This window comes from Sceloporus undulatus, chromosome 1, assembly GCF_019175285.1.
Source record: "Sceloporus undulatus isolate JIND9_A2432 ecotype Alabama chromosome 1, SceUnd_v1.1, whole genome shotgun sequence".
Taxonomy (NCBI): domain Eukaryota; kingdom Metazoa; phylum Chordata; class Lepidosauria; order Squamata; family Phrynosomatidae; genus Sceloporus; species Sceloporus undulatus.
In genome coordinates, this window is record NC_056522.1 from 175,480,051 (window position 1) to 175,491,962 (window position 11,912).

The following is an 11,912-nucleotide window of genomic DNA, read 5'->3' on the forward strand; positions in this document are numbered from 1 at the left end:
CCCCACAAAAAACGATGGATGCCAGCCATGAAATCCTTTGACTGCCCTGTACCTTTAAAAATGAAAATCAGATCCTGGCCTGGCATCATTTTAATTTTATTTTTTACTTTTTTCTTCTTTACCAGTAAAAAAGTTTAGAATTTTGTCAGTAGATTCAGAATTTATGTGAAGGAATGAGTGAACTTTAAAACAAACCAGTGATTACTTCACACATTGTCCCTGCTCATCTGCAGAGTAAGAGGTGAGAGCTCACCAGTAATTTTCTTGACATTTTGAATTGGTGTCAGTCTTCAAAGGTGTAGCTTTAAGAGAATGAAAAATTAATGTTCCGTCAGCCTGTAATCAAACTACAGTGTGTGAATTGAACAGGCACACTGAATAATTCTGCAGACGGGAGTGTCTCAAAAGATTTCAAGCAAGCAGAATTTAGGAGCAAGCCATAGTAGATAGACATCTCTGGCCTTAAGTAAAATGCCAAAGCAAGATGGATGCATATGTTCATAGCTGCTCCAAAATTGTGGAACAGTCTCTCGGAAGAAATCTGTCTTACTATCTCCTTGGAGACCTTCAAGAGGGCAGTTAAGACAGATCTCTTCCGGCGAGCATACCCACCTGATCTTATGTAAGATATAGATCCACTCCTTGATTATGATAAGAACATCTTTGCTTCACTGTCGCTTGTAAATTTTGATTTTAACTGTAATTTTAATGGATTTTACTGATTGTTTGTATTGCATTTTAAAATAGGTTGTAATCCCGCTTCGATTCACCTGGGAGAGGCGGGAAAATACAAATAAAATTTATTATTATTATTATTAATATTATTATTATTCTATCTAATGGCCCTTCTTTCCAATATCTCTAAGCAGCTAGGAGCAGTATTATTTGTGATCATTTCTATTTCTTTGTGTCATATGTAAATATATATTAAAATGTAATAAGTGATAAGTTTGTTTTCACTTAAAATAGACTACACATGAAGAACACTTAAAAACTATTCTCTTAATGAAGAATTTGAACCATTTTACTTATGTGTTCCGTGTTCTATAGAACAGTTGGTTCTTATCTGCACTTATTATGTTAGTTTACCTGTTAAAAGGAAAACCTTAATTTAAAATATTATTAGTACTAGCTGGTTTGCTATTAATTATTATCTAGTTGTTAATAGTTACTGGTGCTTAAGTATTATTTCGCTAATCTTTTTCTGAAGTTAATGTTAGACTAAGGATAGAAAACCTTTGGCCCTCCAAATATTGCTGACCCACAATTCTCACAGTTCCCAACCACTGGACATTCTGTCTGTGACTGATGGGAGTTGGAGTCCAGCAACATGTGGAAGATCACTCATTCCCCAACTCTATTTTACATACTATACTGTCTTATAACATTGTTTTATTCATTTAGTTTCCCAGATATTTATGTGTAAGAAGACAATTAACATTTGTCTCTTTACCAAAAAAAGAATATAAGTAAATTCTAGTTAGGAATTGTAGTTAAACAATATTTTTAGTAATCACATTCAGAAATTTGAAATATTAGCAGGTAATATTTGCTGATGTTTTCAAAATATATTGTTGCACAGTCAGTGTTTGTTGTTTATTGCCCTTGAGTCGACTTAGGGAGATCCTGAGCCATCTCCCCCTGGCCTCCACTGCTCTGCACAGATCCTGTAGATTTTGGCCTGTGATTTGTCTGAATCCAGCCATCTGGTATGTGGTCCTCATCTCTTTCTACAGCCCTCTACCTTTCCTAGCATTATTGTCTTTTCTAATGAATCATGAGTGGCCAGAGTTTGACAGCCTTACTTTGATCTTCTTGTCTTCCAAGGAGAGTTCAGACTTGATCTGTTCAAGGACCCATTTGCACTCTCCTCCAGCATCACATCTCAAGCTAGTTGATTTTCTTTCTGGCAGCTTTCTTCACTGCCCAGCCCTCGCATCTGTACATGGTAATGGGCAGTACAATAAATTGGACAATTCTGACTGTGGAGCTCAGTTGTACAGTCCGCCCTCCCCCAACGCGGGTGCACTGTATATCTTTACTCTTTAGGATCTTTTCTCATTCTTTCATTGCTGCTCTCCCCATTTCTTGTCTTCTTCTGATTTCTTGGCTGCAATCCCATTCTGATCAGTGTTTGATCATAGGTATGGGAAATCTCTAACTATTTCAATTTCCTTATTGTCCTGGATAAATTTGTATAGCTAGTCAATGTTTATGATTAAAGGACTAAGATTTGGTCAAAACAAAAAAAAATTGGACAAAATATTTCTTAATCTGCAGTTATCAAGAATGTGAAGAGCTAGTGTAGCCCATGCTGGAGAAAACTGATAGGAAGGTCAGTGCAGCTCTTCTTGGAAAATGCTTGGTAAATGCCCAATAGCAAATTTACTGGGCTCATCTTTCACATTGTCCATTGATTTTTGAGCTTGATTTGCAAAAGGGGGCAGTCATTTAAAATGGTCCAGGAAGCATTTTTGTAGGGAGAATCAGTGTATTTGGCAAGCGTTAAGCACAGTGCTGTGGAGTGGCTACACTATACATTTGACTTTGATACTAACTCCATCTCCTCTATTTTTCTACTGTCCGATTCTGATGTCTTCATAAAATGAAAATGCTTATTAATTAGTACTATAATAAATAATATATTTCTTATAGTAAAATGGTAGCACAAAGCATTTCATTACCATGAAACTACTTAGTCAAATAAGGATATATTTATGTTTTAAGTATAAAAAAATAAATCTAAAATGATATGTTCATAGTACATTGTTGTGTGGAACTTTCCTTTCCCAATAAACAAGAGAGAATACCGTATTTACTCTAAGTCTGTCAGAATCCACCTTCAGTCAGTCATTCAGGGTGTATTCTGCCATGAGGTTTGTAGAGATAGATAGATAGATAGGCCGGTTACAGACCGGCACTTGGGACGTCCGCAGGACGTCCCATTTTAAAAAAGGGGCGTCTCTTCTAGACGCCCCTGGCTCTAGTACAGACTCTGTCCGTACAATATGGCGCCGGCCATTCCACACGGCCGGCGCCATCTTTACGTATTGGACGCTGTGCATCCGAACGTGTCGCGGCGTCTGTGACGTCGCGAATGCGCCCCTGGCGCCTCGCGACGTCACAGAGGCACCACAAGAAGAAGCTCCATTTTGGAGCTTCTTTTTCGGTCCGTGCGGGAGCCGTGCGGTGTGGCTTCTGCGGCTCCCACACGGAGCAAATGGCGGCGGCAGACTGCCTCAAAGCGGCGGTCTATAACCTGCCATAGATAGGTAGGTAGGTAGTTAGATAAACTGCAGAATGGGGGTCAGGGACTAGGCTCTCACATACAAATAGGGATAGAGATAGATAAGCATATATAGAGAGGGAGTAGAGATATAGACAGATAGGCATTTTTGGGAAGGAGGACTGCCACCATGGGGAATGGGCTGGATGGTCACATATCGCAGACAGGCAGTTTTATGAGGGTTGGACGGGTAACAGATACCAAGATGCATACAGCCTTAGATCTCCCCTAGTTAACGGAACTAGGAACCAAATGGCAAACCCTCCTTCTTCCCCCCCCCCTCAGAACAAAGGGGGAATTCTACATCAAAGGCTGACTAGAAGGAAAAACAATCAAAAGGGGGGGGTTCTGGGGGATTTTAAAGTGCTGGCTCTATCTGGAGTTCTCCAGATTCAGCAATGACGTGATCCAGGATGCTTCTACCTTATCTTTTACAATAAACTTCTTGTTATACATTAGTTTGTTGTAGATTTTTGGTCAGAGCAATCCCAAGTCTCACAAAGTCAACCTCATGTATAAGTCACGGGTAGGTTTTGGGGCAAAAATTATGACCTGTGGTATAAATTGAGGGTAAAACTTGGAATGTTACAAAGGATGAAGAGGATGAAACAAAGGAAAACAATGCCAAAGAACTTACAAAAATTTGGCAGACCTAACTATTTGTGATCATAGACTAGATGGATGAGGAAGGAACTATGGTAAATCATGATTGTATGATGTGTGTAGGAAGTGACCAGGCACAGGCAGGGCTAAGAAAACACAAGATGTCAAAAAGAATGAAACGGCAAAGCAAAGAAAATGGCAATTAAGTTAGCAGTGATTATAGCCTTTAACTTGAATGTGATAACTTTGCTTTATTTTCACCCAGAAAAGCTGACAAACGTACACAAATACCTTACTGAAATCCTTCAAAGCCTGATTCCTCTTGGCACTCCTTTGAGGAGAATTGCCAAAAAGCTGCCGCCACCACCATTTTCCCACCCAGGCATTCAAAAGGTTAGAAATCGGTGACATGTCAGAGAGAGTAGAGAGCCCCACCTTTCTCCAGTCTGCTTAGAAAAGAGGATGGTTCCTATTTTAGTAACAGCTAAAGTGCAACACTTACTTTGACCCATGGATAGGTCAAAAGAAGTTTTTAAAGTCAATTTTGACTAAAATTTCTAGACTTATACTTGAGTATATATAGTAATTTTAATTTGATTTAGACAAATATATGGCAGCATTTTGAGATGCACTAAGTAAGGGAGAAAGTCCTGAAAACCAGGTTCTTTGAGAATGGTTAGGGGAGCTGGATATGTTTAGCCTGGAGAAGGGGAGAGATGGCATAGCAGCCATCTTTAAATATGTAAAGATCTGTCAGATGAAATATGGAGTGAGTTTGTTTTGTGATGTTCCAAAGGCTGGAACATGCATGGATGAATTTAAATTACAGTAAAAGAGATTCCAAATAAACATTAAGAAGACCTTTGTGATGGTAATAATTGTTCATCAGTAGAATGCACTACCACAGAGTGTGGTGGAATGCTTTGTTGGCATGTTTAAGCTTTGGATTCCTGCACTGCCAAAGGCGTTGAACTAGTTACCCCTTGGAGCCTCTTCCAGTTCTCTGATTCTAACCATTTGAGAGCAGCGTGCATTGTAGGCATTTACCTCTTAATACACTGGTTTTCCACCAGGCGTGAGGCTCTTCCTAAACCCCCACTGTCATCAAATGTGAAGACTTCCACAAACTTCATGGTTCCCACCAAGAGTGAGGGCTTTCCCTTGTCTTAACCTCTGCCACCAATGTAAGGACCTCTTGTCATACTCCTGTTACCACCAACTATGGGGAACCTTTTAGATGCCCTCAAGATTACTGTTATATCCCCACTAGACATCACTCCTAGTGGTGCCTCCACAGATACCTTGTCTGAATCCAAACATATAGCGTTCCCAGAGATCCAAAGCATATAAATACAAAACCAGTATTTTATCAATAGAAGTTGAGCGTATCAAAACAGATTAATTATTTAATACATTCAGAACAGAGCTGATGAGAAGAAATAATTAAACATGGTTTCTCGTGCAATTGGTTTACATATAGACAATTGGTTGAAAGATTTAAAATAGATAAAAAGTTAATTGGTATTGCACCGGGTGATCAAAAATTCAAGAAAATAGTCAAGGAAGGCCAAAAAAAAAGGATATCTAAATTTCATAATTTGATTTTGAAATGGGAATTGGAAGACGAGTCAGTTAAAGAATGTATGGTCCGATGGGCGAAAGACTTAAATCAAAATATTATGATGGAACAGTGGGAGAAGACATGGAAGATGAGAATTAAATATACAGTTAATGCTGATATTAGGGGAAATTGTTATAAAATTATGTACAGGTGGTATTTGACCCCATATAAGATTATCCAAAATGTACAAAGGAAATAAAGGGTTATGTTGGAAATGCAGTACATAAGTAGGTACATATATGCATGTGTGGTGGAACTGTAAAAAGGCTGAAAAGTTTTGGAAATTGATACATGGGGAAATGAAAAAGGATATTTAAATTTAATACTCACGTGGACCCAAAGATGTATATTTTGAATATAGTAGAGGAACAGAAACTGGAAAAGAAAGAAGGAAAATTGATATTTTGGCAGTAACTGCAGCTAGAGTAGTGTTTGCAAGGTATTAGAAATCAGAGAAAATTCCCTCAATAGATGAATGGAAACTAAAACTGTATGAATTGTACAAAATGGATGAACTATTTTTTCTTTCAAAAAATAAATTATTAACAATTTTTTATGAAAAGCGGAATTCCTGGATTAGGTATGTACAGGTGGAAGGAAAAGAAGGCAGATATATTGCGTTGACAGAATAAAGATGGGACACAAAAGAAATCAATGTAATTTAATACTGAGAGAAAAGGTAGATGTATAGGTAGATGTATAAGATATAAGAACTTATAGATAATTCTGGATAATAGGTATATAGAAGATAATTAAGCTCAAAAACTGAAGCGAATGGGAGTGGACAAAAACGGATAAATAAGGGTTAACAGTTGGATATATTGACTATATAATTAAGCTTCTGTTGATAATACGTTAGACAATGTTAAGAGTTTGTAATTATAAAATAGGGCTAGTTGAGAATCATTTGTATAGTTTAGGAAGTTTTGATGTGGTCTGTACAATTGTTCTGTGTGTGTTTGTATGATATGTGTTTTACTGAATTGTTAATTTAAAAAATTTTTAAAAAGCGCTCATGCTCTCTCACTCAATCTTTTCATAGCTGCTTCAAACTTTAAAACATCATTCATTCATTCATTCCTAAACCTGACTGGCTCTCTCACATCTAATCCTCTATTTACTCCTTTCTTCTTTCTATCCTAACTACACTGACTATACCAACTGTCATCAACTATCATTCATCAGTCTTATTCAGATCCCTTGAGACATTTCACCAGTCAACCCTCACTCTTAAAATTCCAGTCTCTCATCCCCTCCCAACAGCTCCTTACCTTATATACAGTGCATAGCTAAACAGATTACCTTAATATATAATAAATGAAACAACAGTTAACACCAAAGATCCATGACACTATATACAGTGTGCCCGTGTCATATGTGGGCGTGCTTTACGCAGCTTTCAGCATATGTTGAAAGCTGTGCAGGGAGGAAGGGGTGGCGTGTCCCATAGGGATGAATGCGGTGCACACCCATGTCATGTGCATGCCGCCATGCCACTGCATGCACGAGCCTTATTCAATTAAATGAGGCTTCAGCATACGCGTTATTTGTTTTATGTGGGGGAGTCTGGAACGAATCCCCCGTGTAAACAAAGGGCGCACTGTACATCTCCAGAATTAAAGAGCTGTCATATACCCAAGGCACAAACAGAGTGTACACAAGCAGTTGAACCAAGAAAGAGTTGCAAAAAAGAATTTGCAGCAAGTTAGCTAATAAACATTCATAGTTACAATGCTGAGCATAGGTGAGAGATAAGTAATCTTAGATTCTGCACTTAATAGTTGTAAGTGCAGAATCTAAATGTACTTCACCACCACTAATGCCCCTATTCTGCCTGAATGTGGAGAGTCATGCTGACCTGACTCAGCAGTAGGGTTACTATAAGGCATAAATGGGGAAAGTGGAGACTCTGGACAGCTGCAGTCCAAAGGTTGTTTTTACAACCTCCAGCACACATATGCACACAAACTCAAGTACTTTTTTTAAAAAAATCGTCAAAAATATTCTTTCACACCTGTAGATGCATAATGTTCAATTTCACTACGTGTTTGGCCCTTCCAAGTCATTTTAGGCTTAGAAGAGGCCTTTAAAAATATATCATGAAGTAAACCAGAAGAATCAATAAATGAACTGGAAGTGAACTAATTTTGGCCACCCCAAAATCAAAGGTTACGTGAGGTTGCAAGTTTGGTTGTGTGATTCAATATGAGATCCATATCACCAAAAAAAGTTGGGTGACAGCTTTCACAAGAAATATTATATATGATGGATAGCAACTGGCTACATTAGAAAAGAAATTATCTTCTGTTTCTCTGGTTCTTGCATTTAAATACAAACCAGATATTATTATCCTCCAAAAGACAATAATGCTTTTAATCCTGGAATGCTGAGTGATCTCAGCTTCTCTAAGAATTTCAATTCCCACTCCCCACTTACTTCCCTAGTTTTTGTTTAGTTGGAAACAACCTGAAGGCACACAACAACAAAATGTGGGAAAACCCTCCTATCTCACTGCTTGTTCTTACTATTTGCATTATTATTATTATTATTATTATTATTATTATTATTATTAATATAGCGCTGTAGATTTGCACAGTGCTGTACATAAAACAATAAGTATATAAGAGTAAACCTGCCTATGGCGTACAATCTAAAAGATAATAGGATAATACATATAAAATACATAGTAATACAGGAAATGGTTCGATAAAACAGGCGACAAAAGAACGTCAAATAGCAAATAATAATCATGCAATGCCTGCATAAGAACTAACTGTGTGTAGTACAGATCTATCAGCAAGCCTCTGGTGTGTGGGGGAAAAGAAAGCAAAATAGTGTCGTGTGCTGTTTCTCACGAGACAACTGGTCTTTGTTTTCTGAACACATCTGTGGAAAGTCAGGTGTGTTAATCCTTTGGCCTTCTCAGATTGACGTTTTTTATCAAGTGACACACTTAGCTCATGTGGAATTCATACAAATAAGAGTTCAAAAGTCAAATGCAGAACAACAGAATGGTAAATTTCCAAGTAAAGGCAGCTACTTTGTTTCCTCACAGAGCTGGATTCTTTTTCAGCTTCTCCTTTCTTTTGTTCCCAGCAACTTCTGGTTCCTTTCATTGCTCTGAAGGAATAAACTTCCTCTTACCTATTCCTCTTCTTTACCTAACTTCCTGATCAGGTTTCACTTGTTTTAGGCCAGCAGGCTCAGGTTATAACTTCACATAGCCAGTTCAGCTGCTTTACAGACATACATAAAAGACTAAACAATATGCTGCAACATAGTCCCAAACACAAAGAAAATCACAAAGACAGTCAGAAACAGATCCCTATCACTGCCTTTATCTCTAAGGGTGAATATCATTCTTTGTCACAACAACCATGTGCCAGAGTTTTGGTCCCCTTCCATAATGAATGAGCAAATAATCTTGCAGCCTTAAGCCAAGAAAATGTGCCATATGTAGACATTTTTCCATGTTCGAGTTAAATTATACCAGTTGCTTGTCAGTTGCTTAGCAAAGTACACCAGTCAGACTTTCAGATGAGAAATGCAAGATATTGGAGAAGTGTTTAAAGCCAGCAGTCTAAAAAGAATTTACTGCTAATCAGTAAAAAAAAAAAAAACAAGATGTCTTGTCTGAGCTCTACTGAGACCTGCAGAACAGTGCCAGTTCTTAAAGAAGAACACAACCCCTTGTATTTGGGAAAAGGCACATCATATAACAGCAGAATACTAAACCTGCAGCCCATAGTCTAGTTCCAAAAGCCCTCTGCAGGTGATAAATTCAAGCCTCTGCAAGAGTAGTGTGCTCTTTTTCAAGCAGCTTGCCAGATGTAGAGGGAGGAGAAAAGGGTGACAGAAATAGAGAAAAGAGGGTATTCTCATTCCCTTCTACCATTGGCTTGATCCCTGCTCAAAGCCAGCATGTAACTCTGTGACAGATGAACGTCTAGGGCTTGCCCTACCTCTGGCATAGAAAATGGTGCTGTGTGTCATCTGAATGTTCATAAATCCATAATCATTTCAGTCATTTGGTCATACTGATTTGTACTAAGTTTTATCACACAAATTCATACAATTTGTTAACTTGTTAGCTGGATTTGGCATAGTACACAATATTTATGTTTGCATATAAAATAATACAATCTTGTTATAATGTCTGACTCCCCTGAACCATATTAGTTCATGGACAGTGAAGATACTGTTAGAAAATGAGAAGAGAAAGGAAGATACCGTATATACTTGACTATAAGCCGACCTCATGTATAAATCGAGGCCAGGTTTGGGGGCTAAAATTATGGCTTTTATATGACCCATGGATAAGTCGAGAGTAAAACTTAAGGCCATGTAACAAAGGATCTAAAGGACAGAGGAAAAGAAAACGATGCCAAACAACTTACAAAATTCACGCAGACATAACTGTTTTGTGTTCATACTGAAGATTGGATGGATGAGAGAATAAAGGGGAGGTGGGGATCAGTGCTATCAGGACAGATTAAACTCTTGCTTTTCACCAGGGGATGGTTTCTTTAAAAAAAAAGAGATAAGTACAGTACTTACAATGACCTGTGGATAAGTCGACTCAGGTTTTTGTGGTCAATTTTTTTTACTAAAATTTCTAGACTTATACATGAGTATATACAGCAACTGTTTAAGGAATATAAGCTAATTCCAGAGGTACATAGAAGAATATTACTTCCCTCTGCTTTAGAGACTCATCAGGTGTCAGTAGCAATTACACCAGTCTTCACAAGCTGAACCTATTTCCATAGCCCTAGTCAAGTATCAGAGAACCAACATAGTGTATTGACTCTGAAGACCAGGGTTTGAATCCTTGCTCAGCCATAGAAACACAGTGGGTGACCTTGGGCAAGTTACACACTCTCAGCCCCAGAGGAAGGCAAATCCCATTTGAACAAATCTTGCCAAGAAAAACCCGTTCACCATAGGGTCCCCATAAGTTGAAAACAACAAAATATCAAGTATCTCTATTTCACTTGATTAACATTGTAAAGAGAGATAGTGGTAACAAATACATTCATTTCTGCTCCCTCATGGAGTTGCCCTCTATGAATTGGAGGGCTGCCATCAGCAGAGGATAGTATACACTCTGCTGAAGACATTCACCCTTCAACATGTGGCAGTGTGATGAAGCAGAGCCAATGTGCTTGTTATTGCTTCTGCTCTGCACTTCTGTCAAATAACATACATATTTCACATAAAAGGAAGGCAAAGACAGTGACACAGCAGCCCTGAAGCAATGTGCTACCAAAGAATATAGACATGCAGATGTGAGCAACAACCAACATGGCTATTCAATAATCATGCCATTATGTTGCATTTTAATGCAGGTCTTCACTGTGTGATTGTCAGATTCACATATAAATGATGCTCTTCTGCCATAAATTTGATTTCGGTTGGAGATGAGATTATGGACTGTATAAAACATGAGGGGATACAAATGGTGATATATTAGGTATGATGGGCTAGGTTGTTTTACTTTGATGGCTGATACATGAGAGTCTGTCCATCAAGGGTTAATGCGCTTTTAATTGTGCTGTAAGGGCTTTAGAACATAATCCTGATAGTGAGGCCTTCCAAGTCAGGCTTTGGTATGCATTGGGGGGAATTTTATTGCTAGAGCTGAAACAGCTCAGGGAAGGGTTTGATGGGAGAATGAACGGGACATGGGTATACACACACACACACACAGAGGTGATCCATTCCGGACCCCTCCCCCCGCGTAAAAGAAAAAACACATAAGTTTGAGTCCCAATGGAAGTAAAGGGGCTTGTGCTCGATGCGCGGCGCTGTGCGGTGGTGTGTGGCACTGCGCATTTGCCACAGTCACACACCCCATCACTTCTTCCGGGGGGGGCGCAAGGCTTATTTCTGCCGTGGCTTCCAAGCTGGAGGCCATGTATGACATGCCCATGTATGGTGCAGGGGCACTGTGTATATATATTATAATAGATGATAGTTTTTGATTGTGTTATTTTATATGCATTTATAGATGGTGATATGCAATGATGGGAGTGTTGAGCTTTATGATGTAAACCATAGCTTATATAAAAAGGGTGCGAACAGAGATATGCTTATTTGTCCCAAGGCAATTAAGTCTGAGGCATGTGGGAATGTTACATTTTCCCAGTTAGATCACCAGGTGCCTGATACTTGGACTGTTACGTGCTACGTCATTCATAAGCCTCAAGTGCAGGAAAGTTGGGATTCCACCTACCAATGATATGGTTACACAGAATTAGGGGGGGGGGTGTTAAAAATTAATATAAAAGTGTACACATACGTTGTAACCTTAGACCTGACACAAAAAAGTTATGCACCTGCCTGTTAGGGTTTTATTTTCTTTTAGTAAAAGCTTTCCTTTGACTGTAAGTCCTGGATCTG

At 38.5% G+C, this 11,912-nt stretch overlaps 1 protein-coding gene across 5 annotated transcripts in view; it reads left to right on the plus strand.

The window, feature by feature from the left end:
• COMMD1 (copper metabolism domain containing 1) overlaps positions 1-11,912 on the plus strand; it is a 102,575-nt gene that overhangs the window by 51,627 nt on the left and 39,036 nt on the right. The window lies entirely within an intron of this gene.